This window comes from Rattus norvegicus, chromosome 16 (genome assembly GCF_021556685.1).
Source record: "Rattus norvegicus strain SHRSP/BbbUtx chromosome 16, alternate assembly SHRSP_T2T, whole genome shotgun sequence".
NCBI lineage: Eukaryota > Metazoa > Chordata > Mammalia > Rodentia > Muridae > Rattus > Rattus norvegicus.
In genome coordinates this window covers 85,360,574-85,384,692 of record NC_141549.1, presented here as the reverse complement: position 1 = coordinate 85,384,692, position 24,119 = coordinate 85,360,574, and the positions used below count along the sequence as shown (strand labels likewise).

The 24,119-nt window shown below is 47.8% G+C and overlaps 1 protein-coding gene across 1 annotated transcript in view; it reads left to right on the top strand.

Moving 5' to 3' along the window:
• Nucleotides 1-24,119, top strand: part of LOC102553495 (uncharacterized) — a 510,601-nt gene that overhangs the window by 327,197 nt on the left and 159,285 nt on the right. Inside the window, exon 2 of the mRNA XM_087589474.1 lies at nucleotides 122-1,726. The gene's annotated coding sequence lies outside the window, so the exon portion shown is untranslated. The remainder of the gene's footprint in view (nucleotides 1-121; nucleotides 1,727-24,119) is intronic.

The window sequence follows — 24,119 nt, the reverse complement described above, 5'->3', positions numbered from 1 at the left end:
CTCTTCTCTGTGTGTAGGAGGAATGGTGTGTCGCTGTGAATATCATGTTTTTAAAAGGGAACATTCAGGTCTGCTCACCAAAATTTCCTTCCCAACTTATGACAATCTTTCCGCTTTGCAGGCCCAGGTCGTCACCCTGCAGCTAACCAGGATCCAGTGTGTCAGACATGAACTGGCTGCAGCCCAACTGTTCTCAGCTGCTAACATGACTGTAGCAAGGAGCTCATGTCACCAAGAACTGGCAGAATCTTCTCCACACCTTGCTTTGCTCTTCATCACACCTGGTATAGGTGGGGGAGGGAACCTGACTTCCAAGACATTTATAGTCCCACTGAAGTCGTGGTGTCTGCTGCGTATGGGTTTCCTGTTCCCCATTGGCTCCGTCTTCTGCCACTGAGTCTGGGTGTCTCAGAATGGGCTCCACACCCCATGGCTCACATCCGGTTTCCTAAATGGCGTCACATGGCACAAAAGGCTCTGCATATGCTAGGAGAGGTCCGTTGGCCATGGCTACCCTTGGTCTCCAGCACTGTTCTCTGAAGACGGTCAAGACACTGCCTCCCAGGAGTTGGAAACAACCAGTTGCATCACATCTGAGAGCAGAGACACTAAATACAGGCATAGAGATAACTTCATTAGTCGTATACTATTGAGGGACCAAAACCCAGGAATGGTGCCACCCAGGTGGAGCTGGGTCCTCTCACATCAATTAAGAGAATCAAGACAATCCCCCATAAATAGACCCACTGACCAACCTGGATTAGACAGTTCCTCACTGAGAGTTACTTCCCAGGGAATTCTAGGTTGAGTGATGTTGATGGAGACTTGCCATCACGTGGAGTCTCCTGGAGACACAAATATGAAGCCTCCTGTGGAAGGAACCCTAGACCCAGGAGGGCTGGGAAGACCAAAAAGTTCTGGGACCTCGGTTTGGGCGGCGCTGAGGACAGCCAGACATAGTGGGTGCTGCCTTGTGCATCCAGGAGGCTGCTGGGAAATGATAGCAGCGACCAAGGACACATTCTAGAACCTGGACTAGCCACAGGAAGGTGTCTGGAAAGGAACTCAAACAATATGGGGTAGACCTCTCCTTGCAGGCATCCAGGGCTTATCTGAGCTGAGTGGCAACTGCTTCTAGGAACAAGGGCACTGGGAGGTGCTGTCACTGCATTATGGCTGTGTAAATGGAGGGGGCGAAGCTTTAGTGTGAGGAGAGCCGAGTCTGGGCCAGGCAGGAGTATCCCCCGAAATGGAAGGCACAGGGAGAAGGACTCTGTCTTCAGCTTTAGCCACAGTGGAGTTGCACCCTTTGTTCTTCCTGACACCACCCTCCTGTTCTGAGGGAAGAGAAATTCCCCATGTGATCAAATTATCTCCTCCATAGCTCAGATTCATCCTGTTTAAGACTGGGGGTTACCCCGATGTCACAATTCTGTGCTTCCCAAGAAGTTGAACTCTGGCCCTCGAACATCCAAACATCCAAGCATCCTTTTTATCTCCTGCTAAAATCCAAACTATCAGAAGAAGGCAGGCCCTGGTCTCTACTCCCAACCACCATACACAGAGCTTTGGCTGTGTCCCCCTTGGAGTCCAAGCCCAGGGACAGCAGCACAAGTCAGCATGCCCACGAGAGCCCATTTGGATTACAAATTGCCACAGACAGAGAGGAACTCTTCAGAGAACTCCGTAGAGCACCACAAGCTGGAAAACAGCCGTCCTCTGACAGGTAAAGTCGATGTCTTTGTGCTCATGATCTCTGGGGAAGTGTGTCTTGGTACATGTAGGTCATAGAATGTTCTGGAAGTTGCTGGTTTCTGTAAGAACCTTGGCGTTGTGTTCACAGGACTCACGGAAGTTGGGTTCACAGATGGTTGCCACTGTGTTGTGATCTCCAGATGAGGAGGAGGGCTAGGCTCAGGCAGACTTGCCCGTGTTCTAGAAAATCCAAATCCAGTTCGCAAGGGGAGAGGGTAGACTCACAGGAGGGTTTCCTGAAAGACTGGAAGGTAGGCTAGTGAAGAGCCAGTACTGGGCAGAACTGGATTGTATAAAATAGGAGAGTTCAGGATTACGTCGAGTTGGTTTTTTTTTAATTGTTTACAGTAGACTGAAGAACTGGTGTGAACAGAGGCTTTTCTTGATCTGAGCTGGCTGGGAGAGTGTGGGGTGTGTGCTGATGTGGGGACCATTTTCTGAATGGATGAGGAAAGGGTAGACAGACAGTAAGGAGGTACTGTCTAAGGCTTGGCTCTGAGCTCCTTCCTCCAAATCGCCCCGCTAGCCTCTGCACCCTAAGCCTCACATGTAAAAGTGGGGAAATCAGAAAAGGCTGGTAGCCAGGCATCCAAGGGGTGAGGTGGGCTTGGGGAAGCTCTCACTGGGAAGTTAAAGCTGGGTACCTTGTGAAACAGTCACCCTCTTCCTAGTTCCAGGTTGATGGTGACACACTTCCAAAACAGGAAAGTTAATGGGGGTAACCATGGTACCCAGTGTGCTGGGGGCTTTGGCACCTCTGCAGCCATTTCCCAACCAAGGACATGCGGCTTCTTGAATGTCATAACCTATGATTCTATGGACCCACACTCAGGATTTTCTCCTAAGGGAAAAATATGATATTCGTGAGAACAAGCATGGTGACCACTTGTAAGAAAGGAGAAGAAAATGCCCAACAGTGGAGTGGTGGTGAGGACTGATATAGGGCAACCCTGCAGGACTATATGTCAAGGGGCCAATGTGGCATATGTGGATGGCATATGTCCTGATCATAAAGAAGAAAGCAGGAGACGGGGAAATGTTCTTCATATACTTGACAGTATTTTGAACTTGAGTCTGGGCTCTTTCTTTAGGCTTCCTGTGTGCCCTGTCTGTGGAGGGCAAGATTCCAGTTGCCATTAGGGTCTCCTGCCCCATGGACACAGACCATGCGACCCTCCATCTCTGTGTACAGAGATGGGCTAGCCAACATGCCAGGATAGGAGATATTGCCCAAGAGGAAGCATAGGGACAAGCTTTGTTGGTCTTGAAACATCAATAGTCCTTTGTGAGTCTGAGGAAGCCATCTATGCAGACCTCTGGGAGAACAGGGCATTTCAGGCCAGAGCCTTGAGGCACCTGCTTCTCCAACAACTAGCAAGCTTGGAAATGGGTGCAAGCATCCAGTGGGACAGCAGCCACTGCCCCTGCCATGGCTGCAGCCCTGCCCCTCGGGCTGCCCTGCCTCTCAGGCTGGGGATGCTGAACACAGGTGCCACCCAGACATTGCTTGGTGGTGTGTGTGCACTGCTTGTACATGTGCATGTGTGAGAGAGAGTGTGTGTCTGTGTGACTGTGTGTGTTTTGTGTGAGTATATGTGTGTCAGTGTGTATGTGAGTGTGTGAATGTGTGTGTGTATATATGAGTGTGTGTGAGTGTATGTGTGTGAGTGTGTATATGAGTATGAGAGTGTGTTTCAGTGTGTATGTGAGTATGTGAGTATGTGTGTGTGTGTTTGTATGTGTGTGTGTGAGTGTGTGTGGGTGTGTGTGAGTTTGTCTGTATGTGTGAGTATGTGTGAGTGTGTGTGTGGGGTGTCTCCCCTCCTCTCATGGTCTTGGACTAATGGCGATTTCTTATTTCATTTCTCTCCTTCGCCAACCTAGCTCCCACCAGTTGTTTCTATCCTTTGGGCGACTAACCTAGGTATTAACACAGGAATGAGAACTTGTTGCTATGCAGGCAGAGCCCCTCCCCCATTCCACACTGCCTCCACAACTCTATCCCCGGCCTCTGACCCCACTAGCTGGTAAGCACTGTGCCTTTCTTTTACCATTCTATCTCCCACTTCTCCCCACCTAGCCGGCATCGCTGTCCTTCTTTGATAGCCCACATTCCACGGTGTTTTTCTTTAATTGACATACGTTTTGCAAATTGGTGGGTTTTATAATGATGGTTTTGATCAATGGCGGTATTCACTCCCATTGTTCCCCCTCCAAAATCCGTTGCCCATGCTCTGTGTGTGTGTGTGTGCGTGTGCGCGCACATGTGTGTGTGCATGTGTGTGTCTGTCTGTGTCTGTGTGTCTGTGTGTGTACATGTGTGTGTGCATGTGAGTCTGTCTGTATATGTGTGTATGTGTGTGTATGTGCACACATGTGTGTGTCTGTCTCTGTATCTCTCTGTGTGTGTCTGTGTGTGCATGTGTGTGTCTGTGTATGTGTGTATATGCATATGTGTATGTGTCTGTGTGTCTGTATCTGTGTGTGTTTGTATGTCTGTCTGTGTGTGTCTCTCTGTATATCTCTATGTATCTGTGTGTTTGTGCACGTGTCTGTGTTTCGTGTCTATGTCTATGGGTCTGTGTGTGTGCGTGCATGCACAAGTGTGTGTGTGTGTGTGTGTGTGTGTTATGTGCCTATGTCTGTGCATGCATGCATGTTCCTTATGCTTCCTCTGTGATTGAGCACTTGGGGTGGTTCCTTACCTTAGCTATTGTGATTAGAGCTCCAGGGAGCATATGTGCTGACTTGGATTTTCTAAAGCCGCTTTGTATCCCTGGACATTTGGAGATCATCTGACTGGGTGCAGCATCTTCTGTGGGCAGTCATACTTTGTCAGCCCATTGGAGACAATTCCTCATCTCCAGTATCCCTGTGGCAGAGGACCCTGCTGTGGTCACTCCCTTACAGGATCTCCTTCCTCCCCACATTATTTCTCAGAGTTGCTGTTAGCCCTGCCCTCAGTTCTGTTCTTAAACTCTTTGGCTTGCAGATCATTCTGGTCCTTCAGTCTGCAGCCTCTCACCAAATCTGGAGCCTCCCAGCCGCTCTATCTCACAAGCCCCGCCGGTCCAGCCCTACCCTGTACTGCCTGCAGGAGGCCCAGCTCCCTGGGAGACACCTGGGAGGTGCTAGGTCTCCCCGATGCTCACGCCTTCATTCCTCTTCCTGATGCCACTCGATGTCCTCAGGTCTAGCCCTTCTGATCCTGTGACCCACACTTCCACTGAGCTAACCTACTTTTCAACCTAGCAGAGAACCTTTTACTTTAATTATTAGATCTCCTTCAGACGTTCTGTTTGGCTGTTTTCCCACTTTGGTGGCACCTGCCCTTGCATTCACATTCTAGGTTTTGCATTTGCGAGACATGATAAGATGGCGCTATTGTACGTGCGCATAGATCACCATTGCTAACAGGACAGCACTTTCTCCCATTTGACTCTTGTACTCTGTTTTCATCTCCCTGCTGGGATTCTTGTCTGTTCCTCGATGCCGACCGTCTTTGCCATTGAGCCTTTAAAGTATCGATCACAGTTTCTAAAGTCTCTTGTGTCTGATTGTTCTGACCCAGGGTCTTCCTGAGTCTCATTCTCTTGATGGCTTTATTTCCTAATGGCGAACCAGCCTGTCTTCCACTTTCCTCCGTCCTGTCCTCTCCCCCACTCACCTTCTCTCCTCCTTCCCCTCCCTCCCTTTCTCTCTTCTGTGACTTATCTGTTTTCTGTAGAACGTGAGGCCAGAGCCAGGCATGGTGGCAATGTCGATAATACAGTACTTGGGAGCAGGAGGGTCAGAGGTTCAAGTTCATTCTCAACTCTGTAGCAATTTAAAGGCTGCCCTGGGCTGTGTGGTGCTGCCCTGGGCTGTGTGGTGCTGCCCTGGGCTGTGTGGTGCTGCCCTGGGCTGTGTGGTGCTGCCCTGGGCTGTGTGGTGCTGCCCTGGGCTGTGTGGTGCTGCCCTGGGCTGTGTGGTGCTGCCCTGGGCTGTGTGGTGCTGCCCTGGGCTGTGTGATGTCTGTCCCATCTCAATAAAGAAACAGATGTGAGCAAACTCAAAACCAAACATCAGCAACGTCAAAGCCGAAATGGGAGAAGCTGAATTAGTGACTCGGATTCCCAAGAAGAGCACACAGCCTCTGGTTGGCTAATGAAGGGTAAAGATGTGATATGAGCTGAGTTTGGGCTATATTGTTGCTATGGTTACACTCAGTATACCCCCTACTTGAACCTTTCCTGCCATGCTCAGGGAGAGGCATTTGGCAAAACCTGCTTTCTTCTGAGTCCAGGCCTTCAGTGTCCACCCTGTCCTGAGTGAGTGACCCCTGGCCTTTTCCCTCACAGACATGGCCACAAGCAATGGCTGGGCAATTTCTCAACTGAGGCTCCCTCTTCACAGGTGAGTCTAGGTTGTGTCAAGCTAACAGTAAAAACGAGTCGGTTCAATTTGGTTGTGAAGGTGATGCTGTCATGCTGGCCTCTGTGAAGGATGCAGAGGGTTCATGCCAGGTCCCATGACCAATGCACCCCACCATCCCTGCAGAGCCCTGTGCTGACCGGTGCACCCCACCATCCCTCCTCAGTTCTGTGCTGACTGACACACCCCCACCATCCCTCCTGAGCTCTCCTGTGACCCATCCACCCCCCACCATCCCTGCTAAAATCCTTGGTGTGAAGACCGTCAACGAAGCTGCTATTTGTTTTCCTCTCCCCGTCCCAAGGTTAGGATTCTCTTCACACCTTAAAGCCCTTTGCATGCATTGCACACCGTTTCAAACAGTGGAGATGGCCTGCTCTTGTTTCGTCTTTGTTCTTCAAGCCAGTTAAAACAAAGTGTTCTGCATCCTTTTCTTGAACCGTGGAGGGTTTGTGCCAGGTCTCTTGCACTGAACATTTGACCACCGTGGTCACTGATGATCTTGGGATTCCTTAACCAGGAAGAGGCATTCTGGTCCTCCTCTGACTTTTACAAAAGTCCCTCAGTGTTTTCACCTCTAACGACGTGTTATGATTGGTTCTTGCCTCCTTATAAAGGATCAATATCTATTATGAGTTGCCTGAAATTGTCTTTTACTCAAGAAATATCCTGTTTGCCTCATTTAAAAAAATGCAATAGAAAAATGATAATAGTTCTGTATTTGGCTTGTGTACTCTTTTCAGGAGGTAGATGGTTGCATGGACTACTGGTGTGTGTTCTATTTGTGGTTGGCCTCTGTATGCACCACCATCCCATGGTCTTATCCATCGTTTATAGTCACTTGTAGTTGGGGAATCTTTGTGGTATTTTTAGGAGAGTTAGGTGGAGGGATTTCTGGTGTTCACCAAAGTATCCTTCTGTTGCCATTATCTACAAGCAATAGCCCAGTTAGACAACAGACCCTTGGCTTCTGACTTCCATCTCAGTGTCCTGTCCTTGCTCTGTGCTATATTTTCACATCAAAACCAACGGCTCTGTCTTCCCGTGTCTGTTTTATACGAAGTGGTTCACCTGCATGTGGACGCGTTTGATGCTTAGAAGTCAAATTGCCGGGGACACCTCTACTTGCATGCCTCCCATTGTTAACTTGTTCCCTTGGTGTATACTATGTCACCTTAAATGATAGACTCAGGTTTCAGTTAAGAGTCGAGTGCTGGACAGCACCATGGAGTCTTCGTCTCTCTGTGCGTTTGGGTCTGTGACTCCCATCCCCAACTCTGCCGTTCATTCTCTGTCCCCCCCAGCCATCACTTCAGACAGGGTTTTCCTCCTCCGTCGTGTTCCCAGCTCTTATTCGGTGCTCTGCAGTTCTGCCTTTCTTGTCCTGTAGGATTTAAAAGTTTTCATTTCTAGCCTTCGATCTTATCACCGTGTCTTTAAGCTGAGATCATAGGCCTCACGTTGGCTCCTGTTTCACAGCCGGTTCAAAGCAGGAGCGTGCATTTCTGCCTTCGTCCTACAGTTAAGCTCTTTTCAAAACTATGTTAATCTGCCTGGAATATTCTATTTATCCCTTTTGTATAGAAAAATATTTCCATAGATGTCACGTGATAATTTGGTTCTGTTTTCCCCCCTTCTGTACGCAGCCAGCCTTCCACACCTGCAGGTTAGCATCTAAATCGTTTAACCACCCAACGAGAGGAAACACTCCGAAAAGAAAAGAAAAAAAAAACAATTACATTGCTTCTGAGCACAACCAGACATGTTCCCTGTCTCACTGCTCACACACACCTTGTACAGATGCACAAGGCACCCTTATCACATCAGGCACCACATGTCACATATGGATGAGCAAAGGCCGAGAGAGGATGTGTTGGATTATAGGTTCCTGGCACCATTTTCCGGAAGGGATTTGCACCTCTGCAGATGCAGTGTCTGCAGACTCTGGAGCAATGCACCACCCCCTCCATGGGCACACACATGATGACATTCACTGTGGACACATTAGCCTAGTCACTGCTGCACATGTTTTCTAAAATGCTCCTAAAATGGTGCTTTCCAGCAGCCTGCTTTAAAAGTGCATGCTATTCGGAAACCTGGCCATGTGGGAACTGGGGGCTACCCATGACCTTTCTCTTCAGGATGGTTTGAGATACTCAGCCTCCCTTGTGCCCACCCAGTGTGCTGTATCTGAACCCTTGCTCACCTCCATCCCTCCTCCCAGTGGGATGATTGCATTTTGGGGACGATCTCTGCACCACGGTCCTCATGCCTGGTTCCTGGGGCTTCAGCCATATTGCCCAACAATCCAGATACGTGATGATGATGAGGTCTGAGCAGGAGCCTCACAGTCCTTCCAACTGTGGGCTCTCACAGGTCTTCAGTCCCACAGCCTTCCTCACATTATACAATATGGCACTTTCCCTTCTCACAAAGGCAGGCTCAGTGTTCCACACACAGGAGCCAGACTCCCATTGGGAGCATGTGAAAAAGATGCCCTGGTATGCTGAGTGCTATTCTTTCTCAGGTAGCCAGAGCTGAGGATCTCACACCCTGGCTGGCTGGAGAACGCTTGAGCAGGGTGGGTTCTGTACCCTGCCTCCAGGCCTTTGCTGATGTGGAAGCACCAATGCCAGAAAATAGGGACTCTCCACACATCCAAGAGTTAGCCTAGTCAGTGAATATTTCAGATGGCAGCTCGGGGCTTCAGAGACCTTCATACCCTGTGTTGCCAAATACCTCAGAAGGAAGAACCAGGGAGGTCTGCAGGGCGCAGGCTTCTCTTGAGGTGTTTGCTGACTCCTCTCTGACAAAGCTGGGTGGTCTTAGAGAACATGGCAAGGGATATTCCAAGATCTGTGAGAAAGCAATGACTGCACCCACCCCTCCCCTAGCCACCTCATCGATGCTCCACTGGCGAGACTGATTGGAGACCCAAACAAGGTCTCCTGTGTGAGGGAACTTCTAAGGTTAACGGGACTGAGATGCACACTCTGGGGGTTGTCGGGTGCTGTTCCCTTTGGCACCCAGTCAAACACAGGTTGGAGTATCTGGGGAAGGAGCAGGTGCTTATAGAGGCCTCCTGAGCAGAGCAGGCTCACTTACCCAACGGTACCAGTGCCTCTGGCCAGCCACCATTGTCCACTCAGGCAGGAGTAGACGGCGAATGCTGACAGATGAGCGTTGCTTTTCCAAACACATAATATCTACAGAGGAACATGCTCACATGTCTGAGAGCTAAGCCAGAGCATCCATGAGAATGCTCTACACTCCTGCTGCCACAATCCTCTGGGAGGCTCTTCTTCAACTCTCATTAACTCTACATCAGGCCAGAAATCAGGAACCTCAAACCATGGAGCAGACCCTCAACACAGCATTCAGAAGGTATCTATGAGGAGACAAGGATTCTGGGTAATAGGCCAAAATGTGATAGATCCTTTGGCATCCTTCCAGGACAAACTGCATGAGGATAGGAAAAAAACACGGCTGGTAGGAAGTGTCCCTGAGAGTTTGGAGGAATGGGAGGATGTGTAGGTGGAAGAAGGCATAGATGGCAGGAAGGGCGGATGGGCTGCCAGATAAATACTTAGACTGCACCATGGAGCAAGTTCTGTGGTAGAGAAAAGGTCCCTAGATCGATCCAGCCACAGCTCTGCTAGTATGCAGTCTGTGTCCCAGAGCTCCAGCTTTGTGTGTGAGTGGGTGTGTTGTGTCGATAATCTCTAGAAGGTTCCTAGCTGACAGACTCATTCTGTGGCTAGGGGCTTCATTGCTATGCTGGCCGAGTGTCGCAGTCATTAGAGTTGATGTGAGGGCTGAACACTTAAGGAGTTCAGCTGCTCTAAAAGATAGCCAGATGTGGCTGATTTAAATATGCGTGCTTGACTGCTGTTTTCCCGAGGGATCTGAGATGTCAAAATTGTGCACGTGGCGGTTGCGAGCCTGCAGTGTCATGGTCCCCGTCTACTTGTCATGCACAGGAGAGTATTGTGGCGGTCCAGCTCGTTAGGTTGGGGGCGTGGGGGATGGAGGGAAGAGGGGGTTGTTTCCTTGAATCTCCAAATTCCTAAAAAGTTCCAACCCGTGAGTGGACATTGGAGCCTGTGTGGTGACATCATGGAAGGAGGGCCCTTCAGGTGGTGGGTCACTTTGCATCCAGGGACTGCTCTGAAATTCAGATGTGTGAAAGTTCCTGTAGACAGTCCATGAAGCAAGGAGCAAGAGAGCTGCTGACCTTGGGTCCCATAGCCGCTGAGGACTAAAGAATCAATGGGGCATTCTGAGGAGATGAGTGAAGACCGCACCAACAAAGAAGACAAGGACTCCTTATCTCCACAGTGGGGTTAGCACAGACTCCAAGGCAGTCAGATAGGAATGTCTCCTGATGAGAAAGGAAGGCCCTGGGTCATCGCTGGCCTGTGCACACTGGAGCCAGCGACAAGAAGCGATGGCCCTATGTAGTGGCGAGGGTGTGCGTGATTTGTTTTCAATGATTGGCTCTAGGATGGAAAGGAGTCCTGACGTCACTGAGGCTGTTGGGATGTGAGGTCTTGGTCATAAGAAGTAAGCTGTTAAGAGCTTATGCCTGACTTCAGTTGCCACTGATGGCAGTTTGGCCTCCAAATGACGCTGGTCAGAAGATCTTGGGCGGTTCCCACAGCAAGGGAAGGGTCTCATGCCTTTCTCCAAGCTGTGGCTCTTCACTGCGAGATTGTGTGCCTCTGTTTTCACACATGGCAGGGTAATGAACCTTCCCAACCCTTGGAATCAACAGGGCTCCCAACTCAGTCCACTCCTCGCTATATCTATCTTCAAATAAAATCTTCTCAAGAGGAGGGGCTCGCTGGAAACCAATCAAGGAGAGTAGGGCCTGGTCCACTGTGATGTAAATGAGCTCTGCTAATGGATTGTAGGTCACCTCCTAACAAAGGGCCTGAAGTCTGCCAGGTCCAGACACGGGGACAAAGGGGATGGGGAGGCTCCAAAAGGGATAAGGGTGCAAGTCAAAGGGGAGCACTCCCCCTAGAAAGATGAAGGAGCCCCGGCAACCCGGCCACCATTAAAGTCACCACATTCCTTGTAAATTTTGACTGATGTGTATATGATGTGTATGTGCACACACAAACATAGCAGTGCATGTGCATTTGTGTCTGTCTGTGTGTCTGTATTTAAGTGTGTGTGTATGTGTGCATGTCTATATGTGTGCCTGTCTGTGTGTAAAAGTATGTGTGTGCATGTGTGTCTATGTGTGTGTTTGTGTGTGTGTATATGTGTCTGTGTATGGATATATGTCTCTGCCCATGTGTGTGTATACATGTGTACCTGTCTGTGTGTGAGAGTGTGTGTATGTGTGTGTGTCTATATGTGTATTTGTGTGTGTGCATATGTGTCTGCCTGTGTGTTAGCTTATCTGTGTTTGGATATCTCTATGTGTGTGTGCATATATGTCTGTCTGTGTGTGAATTTGTGTGTGTGTGTGTGCATATGTGTCTGTCTATGTGAGTTTGTCTGTGTATGGATATCTGTGTGTCTCTGTGTGTATGTGTGTGTGTGCATGTATATGTGTGTGTCTCTGTGTGTATGTGTGTGTGTGCATGTATATGTGTGTGTCTCTGTGTGTATGTGTGTATGTGTCTCTCTGTGTGTCTCTTTGTGTATGTGTGTATGTGTCTCTGTGTTTGTGTCTCTGTGTATGTGTATGTGTGCATCTCTGTGTGTGTCTGTGTGTGTTTTGTGTGTATGTATGTGTCTGTGTGTATCTGTATGTGTGTGTCTGTGTGTGTGTCTGTGTGTGTGTCTGTGTGTGTGTCTATGTGTCTGTGTGTGTGTCTGTATGTCTGTGTTTGTGTGTTTCTGTGTGTGTGTGTGTGTGTGTGTGTGTGTGTGTGTAAGCCAGAGGACAACTTTTGTTGATTTTTTAGGATCCAGCTACCTTGAATTGTGAGACAGAATCTCATATTGGTAGAGGCTCGCCACTTCAGTGAAGCTGACCAGTGAGCCCCAGGGCTCTGCCTGCGTCTGCCTTCCCAGCACTGGAATTATAGGCATACTAAAAGCTGCTATCACCAGACTTTCTTCACAGGTTCCAGGGGTTGAACTCAGTCTTTGCATCAAGCACTTTCCTGACTGAGCCATCTCCCTAGCCACCGATGATGTGTGTCTTAAGGAAAATGAGTTATGACCTGCAGACAATGGGCAAGATTGTCTGTGTCCCCTCAAACAGGTGCCTCCTCCATCAGGCAAGTTCCAGTGGCAGCAGTGGAATCCTTATTGGGTGGGGGGAGCTGCCTTGGAGTAACTGAAAGGACAAGTGAAACAGATGTGGACAATATGATGGCTTCCTGTGGGATGTTCCTCATGAAAGCATCCCCTCAAATTCCCTGAGGGAGCCCCATCCTCAGCCTCATCCCCACAGTGCTCCCCCTGATGCTTCCGAGCTGTCCCAGCCCTGCTAGATGGTCACCGAGCTTCCAGTATCTCACACATAAGCATCTCTGTGGTTCTCTTACCTTCCCTGGATGCTGGAGACCCCTGCCCGATTGATCAGCGATGACTCTGAACCACTCTCTCTTTATACTGCCCACCTTCCCAAGCCAGAATTTCCTTAGTTTCCATGCCATTGGGGGCAGCACAGTGGGGACTTCAGGAGATGTCCCAGATACAAACAGAGTAACCGAGGCAGAGTCCTGCCTGCTTTGCTCAGCTGGCGGATGCCTGGCTATTCAGGGAGACAGGCACAGTGGACCTACTCTAAACCAAGAGGAAGCATACGTGACAGGTGTGTGGGGAAAGAATCCATCTGCTTCTCACTGGTGCTGCGTGGAGCTTCTCTGCTTGCTTACCTTGTCTGCGCCTACTTGGCTGGTAGAGCATCCTCAAAAGAGTGTGGCCACCCTTTACATGCTCTGACAACCCTGAACAGCAAGGCTCTACTGGAAGGAACTGTCCTGTGACCCATGAGGAAGCTTGGGGGTTACTGGGAGTCTGGGGGAAGGAGGTCAGACATGGTAACCAGATACCTCTCTCCTCAGCTGCTCTCCTAGAAGCCCAGAAAGGTTGGGTGGCTTCGGTTCCAGGTCTTCCTAAATCCCTATTAAAAGCCTCTGCGATGGAAAGATGCAGGGTGCGGGTGGAGTGGAGGAGGGGAGGTAGATGATTAAAGGGTCCAGGGCTGTTTGATTTATGGTTTGTGCATAGAGATTTGAAGAGTGAGATAGTCTGATGCGTGTTAATTGTACAATGACTGATCGTTCAAAGGCCAACGACAGAGATGAATGCCCGTAAATATCTTTCTGAGCAAACGCTTCAAAGGTGATTAAACTCTGCCCGGATTCTCAACAATGGTGCAGGGCTAAGGAAAGGGGGGAAAAAGTTCTTAGGATTAAAGAGTCCTCAGCATTTGGTCCTCCACTATGATGAGTCTGTCCAGCATTCCGTGGTGACCTCCAGCATTTCACCTGATAGCCTGTTCTTTCAGCCTTTCTTTGTGGAAAAAAATAAATCTCAGCTCTGGAACGCTCTTTGCAGCAGGGATGGAGGTGAGGGGTGGGGAAGACATAGGAGGTTCTGCTTTCCAGATGAAAGGTCGGGAAGAACACACAGAGGGACGGACACAGACGTCCGGAACCAGGAGAAGAGCCTGAGCACAGGTGAATGTGCAGGGCTAGCTTCATCCCACAGCTGTAGGGAGAGAGGAAGAAGATAGCAGAATCAGGATGGGGGATCGTGGGGGTCCTGTGCGGTCATTTTGAGAGATGGTAAAGACCATTGCTTTGTTTTATTGGAGCACATGTTCGAATCTTCTGACTACAAGGCAGACCCCTACAGTAAGCCTTGTGGACCACATCCCACCCAGTTGCCATCTGGACCTTCCTTTTAAGCAGACCATCCCTCTTGAGCAGACTGCATCTGGGCCATTCCAGAGAGCTCTACCTGCTACTGATGCAAACAAAGGGAGAGGAAGAGTAGGGACAGGAGCTTCCTGGGTGACTCTGACCCCCACCTTTGTGTGTTCCAAGCATGAATGGCAGTGCCCACTCCTGTTGAAAATCTGGGTTTGGCATTTTGGGATATGCCCACTTGAAACATCCACATCAGCTGTCAGAACCCCATAGCACACCCAGTAAGCTGGCTCGCCCACCAACAGTCCATGGAGAGCACTTTGCCATGACTCAGCGCTGTCCGACGGTCCCTTAAACATGTGCATGCCTTTCTCATGCACATTCCCAGCATTCTCCCCCATGTCGTGAGTCACGTTGACCAGATCCCAAGCATGCACTCGCTCAAGTGCCCCAGGGCTGAGGACACCGTCGTGCAATGACACATTTGAGCCTCGGAGTTCTACTTCACCAAAAAGCACAGCTAGCAATCTTCCAAGTATTCATTAGCTTGTAAGCAGTTTATAATTTATAACGTGTATATAAGAATTCGGCTCAGGATAACTATGAATTTATCTGTCTTTTATTTACTGGGTTGTTTTTTTTCTCTCCTTTTTATTATTATCTGGCACCTATTTCGTTCAAGCAATTAGAATATAAACTTCAAGGCAAAGAGTATATATTAATAATTATAATTACGTCTAGGAAAAATTAAAGCCAAGTGAAAATAAATGGCTGTGGCTTTGGAAGGAAATTTACTTCTTTGTTGTTGAGCTGGCGTGGAGTCATTAAGAATTACAGATTGTTCACAGCCCTCGACACGCTGTCCTAATGTGGTCGCAAACATGAGGAGGAAGAATGAGTATAACGACTCCCCGGCCCCGCCCGTGTGTTGAGCATCTGTTTCCCACCTAACGTCTAATGTCTGCAAACAGAGTGTGTTCCAGCCACTTGGTAAGAAACCAGAGTTGGCACGCTGCAGTTTTGCGGTTCTGTTTCCTGTCATCACGCTGACAACACAGTCTTTCTGGGGCCATTGGAAGCAGGTAAATGGCAGCTGCACGTTTAGGGAAGAGTGGTGGTCCTGGAGATGGTAGGCAGGATCCCAAAATCCTCGTAGTCCTCCTGCTTTGGGAGAGAATGTCATCCGTCTTGGGAAGGGACATGGCTGGGGCTTCATAGAAGTCCCCACAGAGGCCCTGAGGGGACCATAGGTTCTTCTGAGATAGGATAGTAGTAGTTTCAGTGCCCAGGAAGTCCATGCTGGTATTGCCAGAGTTGAAGGTTGTGTTTTCTGTGTGGGTACCAAACCCTGGAAGCTCACGGGAGAGGACGCACGTTCCTCACTTGATAGAAATCTAAATGGCCTGTAAATGTTTATCTGAGTGGGGCAACAGATGGCCACCCTGGGACAAGAGAGATGGCTGTGGTCCGTGACCACCCATAGGCCATACGGAAGACCCTGGATAGGGACAGGGATGTGGTTTTAGTTCTGTCCTTGGTGATGACAACGTCTCCCCAGGAAGATCACTGTCCTCTCTGTGCTTCAGTGCTCCTTTTTAGGGATGGACTAGGAGGTGTCCCCCGCAGGCTCAGGTGTTAAATGCTTGGTCCCCATGGTGGCACTCTTTTAAGGGGTGGTAGAAACCCTAAGAGGAAGTGAACAGCTGAAGAAAGTTTATCACTTGAGGTCATGCTTTGAAAGTTATACCTAGGTCCCTTCCTCTCTTCTCCTCTCCCTCCCTACCTCCCTCCCTCCCTCCCTCACTTACTCCCTCACACCCTCTTTACTCCTGTCACTACGATGTTCTACCTCACTGGAGCCAGGGACTGTGTGTGGAAACTGTGAGCCAAAATAAATCTTCCTCCTTAGTTGTTTCTCTTGGTGTCTGATCAAGGCAACCACATAAGCATCCAGCGAGCTGACCCACAGAACAAGGGGCTGAAAGGCCGTCTCTCCTTATGTTCCTGAATTCTGAGTTTCACAGATGCAAAGATTTATCCTAAGCTCAAAGCATTTCTAAAACATTGTGGCTGTTTCAGGCCAACCCCTCTGCACAGCTAGAACCTCAGACTCAGGGCCAGTGTGCCCCTGTGGCCAGGCCGTGTGAACTCCTCATGCTCAGAACTGTCCCCCGGCAGGCAGAAGGCATGGCCTGTACACACAGACCCTGGAGTTCACTGCTGTACACTACTGTGCACTAGTCCTTGCACACGGAGGACCTCCTCACTGCATAGTTGGTCCTTCACAAAGAAAAAAAAACGGGAACTACAAAGAAATCAAGCTGATCTGGGTTGCAGAGTAGAAAAGGGGGAAAAATCATTTTTTAAAGCTGCAACAGCTGTTACATGGTATTATATTTTTAAAACCCTTAAGAGGGTCTAGTTAATTAATTTCCACATTGTTACACTTTCTTTAATAGTGTCCCAAAATACCTCGCCTCGATTAATCATGATTGGAATTTTTATCAGTCACAATCTAATACATTTTTCCCAGAAGAAGGTTTTGTTGCACGTTAAAATAACTCTGTTTGAGTGCTTTAATTGTAGACCTTAATCTTGTTTGGAAATAAAAATCTTCATCCAATTCAAAGTCAGACAAAGTTAGTGTCTCTGCCTGAAGTGTCTCTTGCAACTTTGCCCTGCGCTCTCCCTTCCTCCTCCCCGATCCCTGCCGCCCGCTCGTTTCATACGCTTTAATGAGTAATTGTTTTCCACGGTTTCTAAGAGTTTCTCTCCCCAATATTTCACTCCAGAATAAAAGGTAATGATCCATAAATTCTTAATGCCATATTTTTATAGCCAGTAAATTAGTCTTTAATGGGTTCAATAAGTTCTGTGATGTATGTCATTAATTGTTAATGGTGTTTTAACTAGATAATTGTTATGAAGGGCTGTTTGTCACTGTGCTGGTGAATGACGGGTCCACACCATTTGTTCTGCTTCACAACGCTCCGCTCATTGTATCTGGCTTTGTGTGCCGAGAGCAGATGGGAAGAAGCCACTGACAGGAGGGGTCAGCCCTCTGGGTCCGTTAGCCGGTGGTCCTTCAGGCTAGATAATAAGCCGCCATGGAACTCAGGGGTGGAAACAGCTCGCCCGTCACTGTGACCTGTGCTTTTCACGTGTCCTTTGGGCTACTTGACAGACAGCCACTGTGTATTGTGGCTGTGATACTTGGTCTCATGTCACCCAGTATAAGCCGGGGCACTCAGTCATTTAACTGAGAGTGAAGCCCCTCGCTGCTGCCGTGAAGCCAGTTTACAGATGCTAATGTCAACATCCTTGTGATCCGCCAAATGGGACTGACTCCAGAATGTCTGTCCACTGCTGCAAAAAGTGGGCTTTCCCAGAGGGGAAGGCACTTGCCCCCCCCCGCCACCGCCTCTGTATTCACTCCTGCTTGCCTGCCCTCGGGCTGCACCCCTGCCAGCCTCCACTTAGGTGTCCAACTCAGGGGAGGAGCCAGTTTTGTCTGGGTTCAACTTGGCTAGCTCCACACTGCAGGCTGGGCCCCTGTCTGTGCCTGCCTCTCTCCCCTGCCCCTCCAGCCAGACTTCATGCTCTGCTAATGACCAAAGTCAGAAAGTGAAAGGGGGCTAGCCTGAGCATCCGAGCACACCCACCTCTCTTACCTGCTACTTACTATTGGCCAAAGCAGATCACATGACAAATCACCAAGCCTTGAGCGTGGGCATCACTTGGCCCCAGTGAGAAGAGCTACAGAGTCATCGTGCAAATGGATTTGGAGGGATGCGTAAAACTCGATTGCACTCCATGTCCTCCACCAAGAAGGTCTGGATGTCTTTGAGGCCTCTCCGCCCCTCACACTCACTCTGGGACAGAGGGACTTGCAACACTGGGTTTACTAATGGCTTCTTCAGGATTAAGTTTCCTGAGGGACCTCAGCAAGCACCTTTGGAAATGATACCAGGACTAACTGTACTAGCTGTACGCCTCCCCTTTGTCGCTCCTACCGTGCGTATTCTCATCCGTTCACTCGCTTTTCCATTCGGGCAACAGCACACAAGCTGGCGTCAGATGCTGGTTGTAACATACATACTTAATTTTTTTTTAAGATAGCATTTTAGTAAGTGGCCCAAGCTTGCACTTGCAATCCTTCTATCTCTGCCCCTCCCCCTCCCAGAGCGGCCACCCTGAAGCTTTTGTATTTGTGGTGACACTGAGCAAAGGCAGCTCCTCTCCACCCACACATCCAGGACCAGTCTGTAACCAGTCTGTACAGGCTAGGCCCACATCTCCCAGCAGGGACCGTGGTCAGAGTCTCATGGAGATTCGGCAGTGGGCATCTCAAACACCCAGGTGAGGAGAGCACAGCTTGCCAGGAAAGGTGGTTGAGCATGGACAGGGGAAAGTCATGGAATAGGCGAGCTAAGCCCAGCTCAGAAGACACCCAGTCGATATCAGGGTGCACAGACACAAGAACGGTATCTGTCTTGGTATCCTGCCAAGTCATCCTGAGAAACACATACAAACACACACAGGCAAACCACACTACATATGGACACATATGTGTACACAACCCACCCACGGGAAAGCACATATACCACATAGTACAAAAATGCGCACACACACCACACTGCTTATGCACACCCACACCACTTGCATAACATTCTCTCTCTCTCTCTCTCTCTCTCTCTCTCTCTCTCTCTCTCTCTCTCACACACACACACACACACACACACACACCACTGCCTATGCACACACACCACATGCCCCACACCACTTGCACAACATACACCACACACATACACTTTCAAAGGCTTCGGGACAGCCGCACAGCCTGCAGGTTAGGTAACCTACCATCCCAAGGATGCTGAAGTCTGTCTACGTCTCACAGCTTTTGATGAAGCAAAAGTCACAAGGAAGCAGGCCTATGGAGTATGTGAGACTACAAGAGAATTTAATCCTGAATTGCGGCTGTATCTGTGTGGTTCTGCTTTTGGATCCATTCTGCCATACCAAACAACATATCTGTCTTTTCACCCAAACCCACGTGGTTTTGAGTGTTATCTGCTTTATACTGAGTCTTGAAATCAGGCGGACGGAGTCCTTCAGCTCCGTTCCTGTCCCTGGGTGAGCCACGGCCCAGGGAGTCTCCTTTCTGAGACACCAGTCTCTCCTTTCTTTGGTCCCATGACACATGCAGTCTTGGTCCTTTAGGAACACTAAACATTTAAGACAGTCCATTGGTGCTGCTTGCACACCAAACAGACAGAAGGTCAGAAGGAAGTCCAGCCCAGAAATGAACTAAGTAGAACGAACTTCGGAAGTGAATGGGAAATATAAATGTAATTGTCATTTCACAGACTCTGTCAGGACCCACTTTTTGAGTTGGTATTAACTACCCTTAATACACATGCAGAAATATCTAAAGGAATTCGGGGGATACATTTGTGGGGTACGTGCGTGTGCGTGTGTGTGTGTGTGTGTGTGTGTGTGTAATGCATTTGTGTGCATGATAGGGGTACATGCATATATGCACAGCATCCATGTAGAGGTCAGAGAACAATTCAGGTGTCAGACCTCAGGCACTTCCTACCTCATGCTCTGGAATCTTGTCACGCAGACCAGCCCTTTGAGCTTCCATGGGTCTGCCTCTCCATGCCCTTCTCACTACTGTAGGGAGAGAATATAGGCAAGTATTACCACACCAATTTTTAAAAACTATGGTTTCTAGATTTTCAATCTCATGTCCTTGTGTGTCTAAGGCATCACTCTAATAGCCTGAGCCACCTTTCCAGCTTTCCAGTTATTAAACATTAATACCTCTAGGGGCTGGAAAGACATTTTTGTAAACAGCATCAGCTGCTCTTGCAAAGTACTTGGGTCTGTTCCCAGCACCCACGTGTTGGCTCACAACCCTTTGTTACTCCAGTTCTGGGGAATTTGATGCCCTCTTCTGATCCCCACAGCTCCTGCACTCACAGACACAGAACACATAAATGCACACATATATACATACAATAAAAGCACTTTTTTAGAAAGGTGTCTAAATAAGCAAGGTATTGTGGTAGATGCCTTTAATCCTAGCATTGGGGAGAGGCATAAGCAGAGGCAGATGGATCGCTACGTGTTCCAGGGCAGATGGATCGCTATGTGTCAAGGCTAGCCTGGTCTTTAACCAGTTCTAAGCTAAGCAAGGATACATAGTGATACTTTGTCTCCACTCCTCCCCAAAAGATTAGTAACTATTTCAGCATACAAATATGAAGTGGGCTTCAAGGATACACATGTGTCATTAATTATAATTGCAGAAAGTAAGAGAAGAGATAAAGGGGAGAGAGGGAGGAAGGGAGGGAGTGAGGGAGGAATGGAGGGAGGGAGGGAGGGGGAGAGAGAGAGAGAGAGAGAGAGAGAGAGAGAGAGAGAGAGAGAGAGAGAGAGAATGGTTGTTTGTTATTTGTGTCTAAATGGAGAATGAGCAAATTATGCAGTATAATGTTTCCTTCAAAATATTCCACTCTGTTTCTGCAAACCACTGGCTAGAGATATCAGAGCCCACTCAGTGTTGGGCCATGATCCACACATATGAATTGAACTATTGCTTAACACACAGTGCTTGGTAGTCTAGCCCACTGTCTTCACTTATCTGAAATAATTGCTGGAGATTCAAATTCATATTCTATGTCTTTAACCCTTCTACATTACAAAATTCTGTATTTTTTTCAATATTCATGAACTTAGACAACATTCACCAGTAACCCTATCATGCCTTCTAATATCACCTAAGGAAGTCCATGGTCATTAGCAGTCAGTGACCACGTCCCTCACTTTCCTGGCTTCATTCCCACAGATACAGTTTCTGTTTGCATGGATTGGCTTATTTTAGACATTTCATATAAATGGAAACCTGTAATACATAAAGGCTATAAAGATCACCATTTGTAGTGGTTATCAGTATTTTATTCCCTTTCATAGCTGCATAATACTCCATTTGTATGGATGTACCACAGTTGGTTTGTCTATTAATCCATAAGCATTTGACTTGCTTCCACTTAGGGTTACTATATACAACTTTGACACAGATAAGGGTACATAGATTATTTTGCATACACACATTTTCTAATCCTATTAATTATGCATATAGGCGTAAACTTTCTGGGTCAAATAAGTCGATATTTAAATTCTTCAGAATCTACCTGGCTGCTTCCCACAGCAGCTGACTCATCTGAAATTCCAATCAGCCAAGAATCAGGTTGCAGTTTTCCTCAGTCACATCAGGACTTCCTGTTAACTCTGTTGGACCCAAAGGATTTGAAGCCTCACCCATTGCAGATTCGATTTGAATTTCCCTGATGACCAATGATGCTCTGCATATTGTTGCATCTTCGTGTACTTGTTCTTTGAGTATGTTTTTGAGGAATTCCTACTCGAATCCTTTGATCATTTAAAACTGGATTATTGGTCCTCTAATTATTGAATTGTAAGAACATATTACATATTCGGAGATCCTGGCCCTTATCAGATATATCATTTGAAACTCTCTCCTGTTTTGTAACCTGGATTGGGTTTTTTACTTTTTATTTTTTGGTAATATTCTTTCTAGCTTATTTACTTTTTCCTTTTGTAGATTGTATTTTCCATGTTACATCTAAGAGGCTGTCAGCTGACTGAGAGTGAAAACTGTTGATGACCAAGTTTTCTCTCAAGTGTGAGCCACCTCTTTCTTTCACCGAGGTCTTTATCGAGTTGCTCTGCGGTGCGAGACAAAGTCTGTTGCATTTGTTAGCACAAGATCTCAACCAGTCCAACACATTTCAGTCTGTTTCCACCTATTTTCTTTTCCTTTTTAGTTTATTTTTCTATTGGATATTTTTATTTACATTTCAAATGTTATTCCCTCTCCCAGTTTCCTGTCCATAAGCCTCCTACCGCCTTACCCCTGCCCCTTCTTCTATACGAGTCTTCACCCACTCCCCATCCTGCCTCCCCACTCTGACATTCCCCTACACTGGGGAGTCCAGCCTTGGCAGGACCAAGGGCTTCTCCTTCCATTGGTGCCCAATAAGGCCAGTTACATATGCAGATGGAGCCATGGGTCTATACATGTGTATTCTTTGGATGGTGGTTTAGTCCCTGGGAGCTCTGGTGGTTGTTATTGTTGTTCTTATGGGGTTGCAAGCCCCTTCAGCTCCTTTAGTCCTTTCTTTAACTCCTCCAATGGGGACCCCATTCTCAATTCAATAGTTGGCTGCTAGCATTCGCCTCTGTACTTGACATGCTCTACCTGAGCCTCTCAGGAGACAGCTATATCAGGCTCCTGTCAGCATGCACTTCTTGACTTCATCAATATTGTCCAACTATTTTCTAAAAGATGGTTCTTTCCCTTTGACTTGCCTTTGCACCCTGGTTGAGGGTCAACTTTCACTAAAAACGTTGGTCTGTTTCCGGGCTCTCCTCTTCCACTAACTTGTATTTGTGTTCTGGGACAGGTGCAGGTCGTTTACTTTTGTTCTGTGTAAAGTTTTGAGGTCAAAACTTTTCTCCACAAGGCAACCTGGCTACCCAGTTCCTTTACTCTTCCATACAAAGCAACTCACATCAATGTGTATGGAAAGAATTCAGCGGATTTCTCCCCCGAGACGGTGTCACACTGTGTAACCCACGGTGGTCCTTAACTCAGAGAAATCCTCCTGCTTTAGTCTCCCAAATCCTGGGATTACAGGCAAATGCCACTACGCCCAGCCAGCCTGGGATGTTGTTAAATGTTACACAGAACCCGAGGCCTTTCCAATCTCAACATTTTTCTTTGAATCTGTCAACATGTGGCATATTTTAGTCATGTTTTGTTTAATTCCTTTCTGTGGTGACCTGCAGTTTTCAGCATAGAAATGACACTCGTTTTGTAAAATTTCTTCTTAGTTATTTTAATTTGCTGCTATTATAAACATGATTGGATTTAGATTTCATTTTTAGACTCTTTGTTGCTGGTTGTACACAGCTGACACAATTAGCACTTGTATATTAATCTTGCATCTTGTAACACAGATACATACATTAGTCCTAGTACCAGTGTGTATTTGTGTGTGTGTGTGTGTGTGTGTGTGTGTGTGTGTGTGTGTGTGTGTGTTTCTTGGGTTATTGTGCCCAGTCAGGCCACCAGTGAATGAACAGTATTGTATTTCTTTCCTTACAACATGAACATCTTTCTTGCTGATTTGCTTTGGCTGTGTCTCCTGCATGGAGTCCAGTGGAAAGCAGACAGCACTCCGACCTTCGTCTTGTTCCTGATCTTGGGGGTGTGTGTTGTGTTTTGCTTCTGAGATGTGCCCCTCCCAGATTGAGAGCATCCTTTTCTATCCTCAGTCTCTTGGATGTTGTTCTTGGAAAGGGTGTGGGGGCTTCGTTGGATGACCAGGCCCACTGACCTGCATGTATGCTCCTTCTTGTTGCCTTGGTGTGATGTTGGGAACCAACCCATTTCCACATGTCTGGTCTTTCCTCATCTGGCTACTGCCCCAGAGTGATATTAGTCACCAGGAACAAACGAAAGGTTAAATACCTCACCTCTTCTGTGTTCTTCAATCTATAGAACCAACCCTGACACTGTTTGGTCTGTGGAGATTTTGATCAGCCCATCAGCCACGTGTCACCTTTCAATAGTGACGTTCTGGTGCTGATGTGAGTGGTTTAAGTGGTTTAATTCTATGTAAAATTTTAGCACTCTAAAGTTTCTCAGTGATGTCTGTCTTCTAAGATAAACAATTTCCTGCTCTGCTAATTTTCTCCATTTTCTTACTCTTGATTCCATTCATTTCTACCTTAATATGTTTTTTTATTTCTTCTTTGTTTTGTTTTATTGAGAAAAGTTTTTTATGTAGCACAGGCTGCCTTGAACTCCTGACCCTCTTTCCCCCATCTCCCTGGTTCTAGGACACAGGGCTCTCCTCTAACCTTAAGATCTCTTCCATGTGGTTCAGTTTGTGTTACTTTTTCTTCATTCCCCAGCATTCTGTGGTGCAAAGTGCTTCACTGGCCATCTTCCTCTGTTAAGGGCAGACGTTGATGGAGCGTGGATCGCGGCGAGCACTTCTTACCCCACCCTATGAG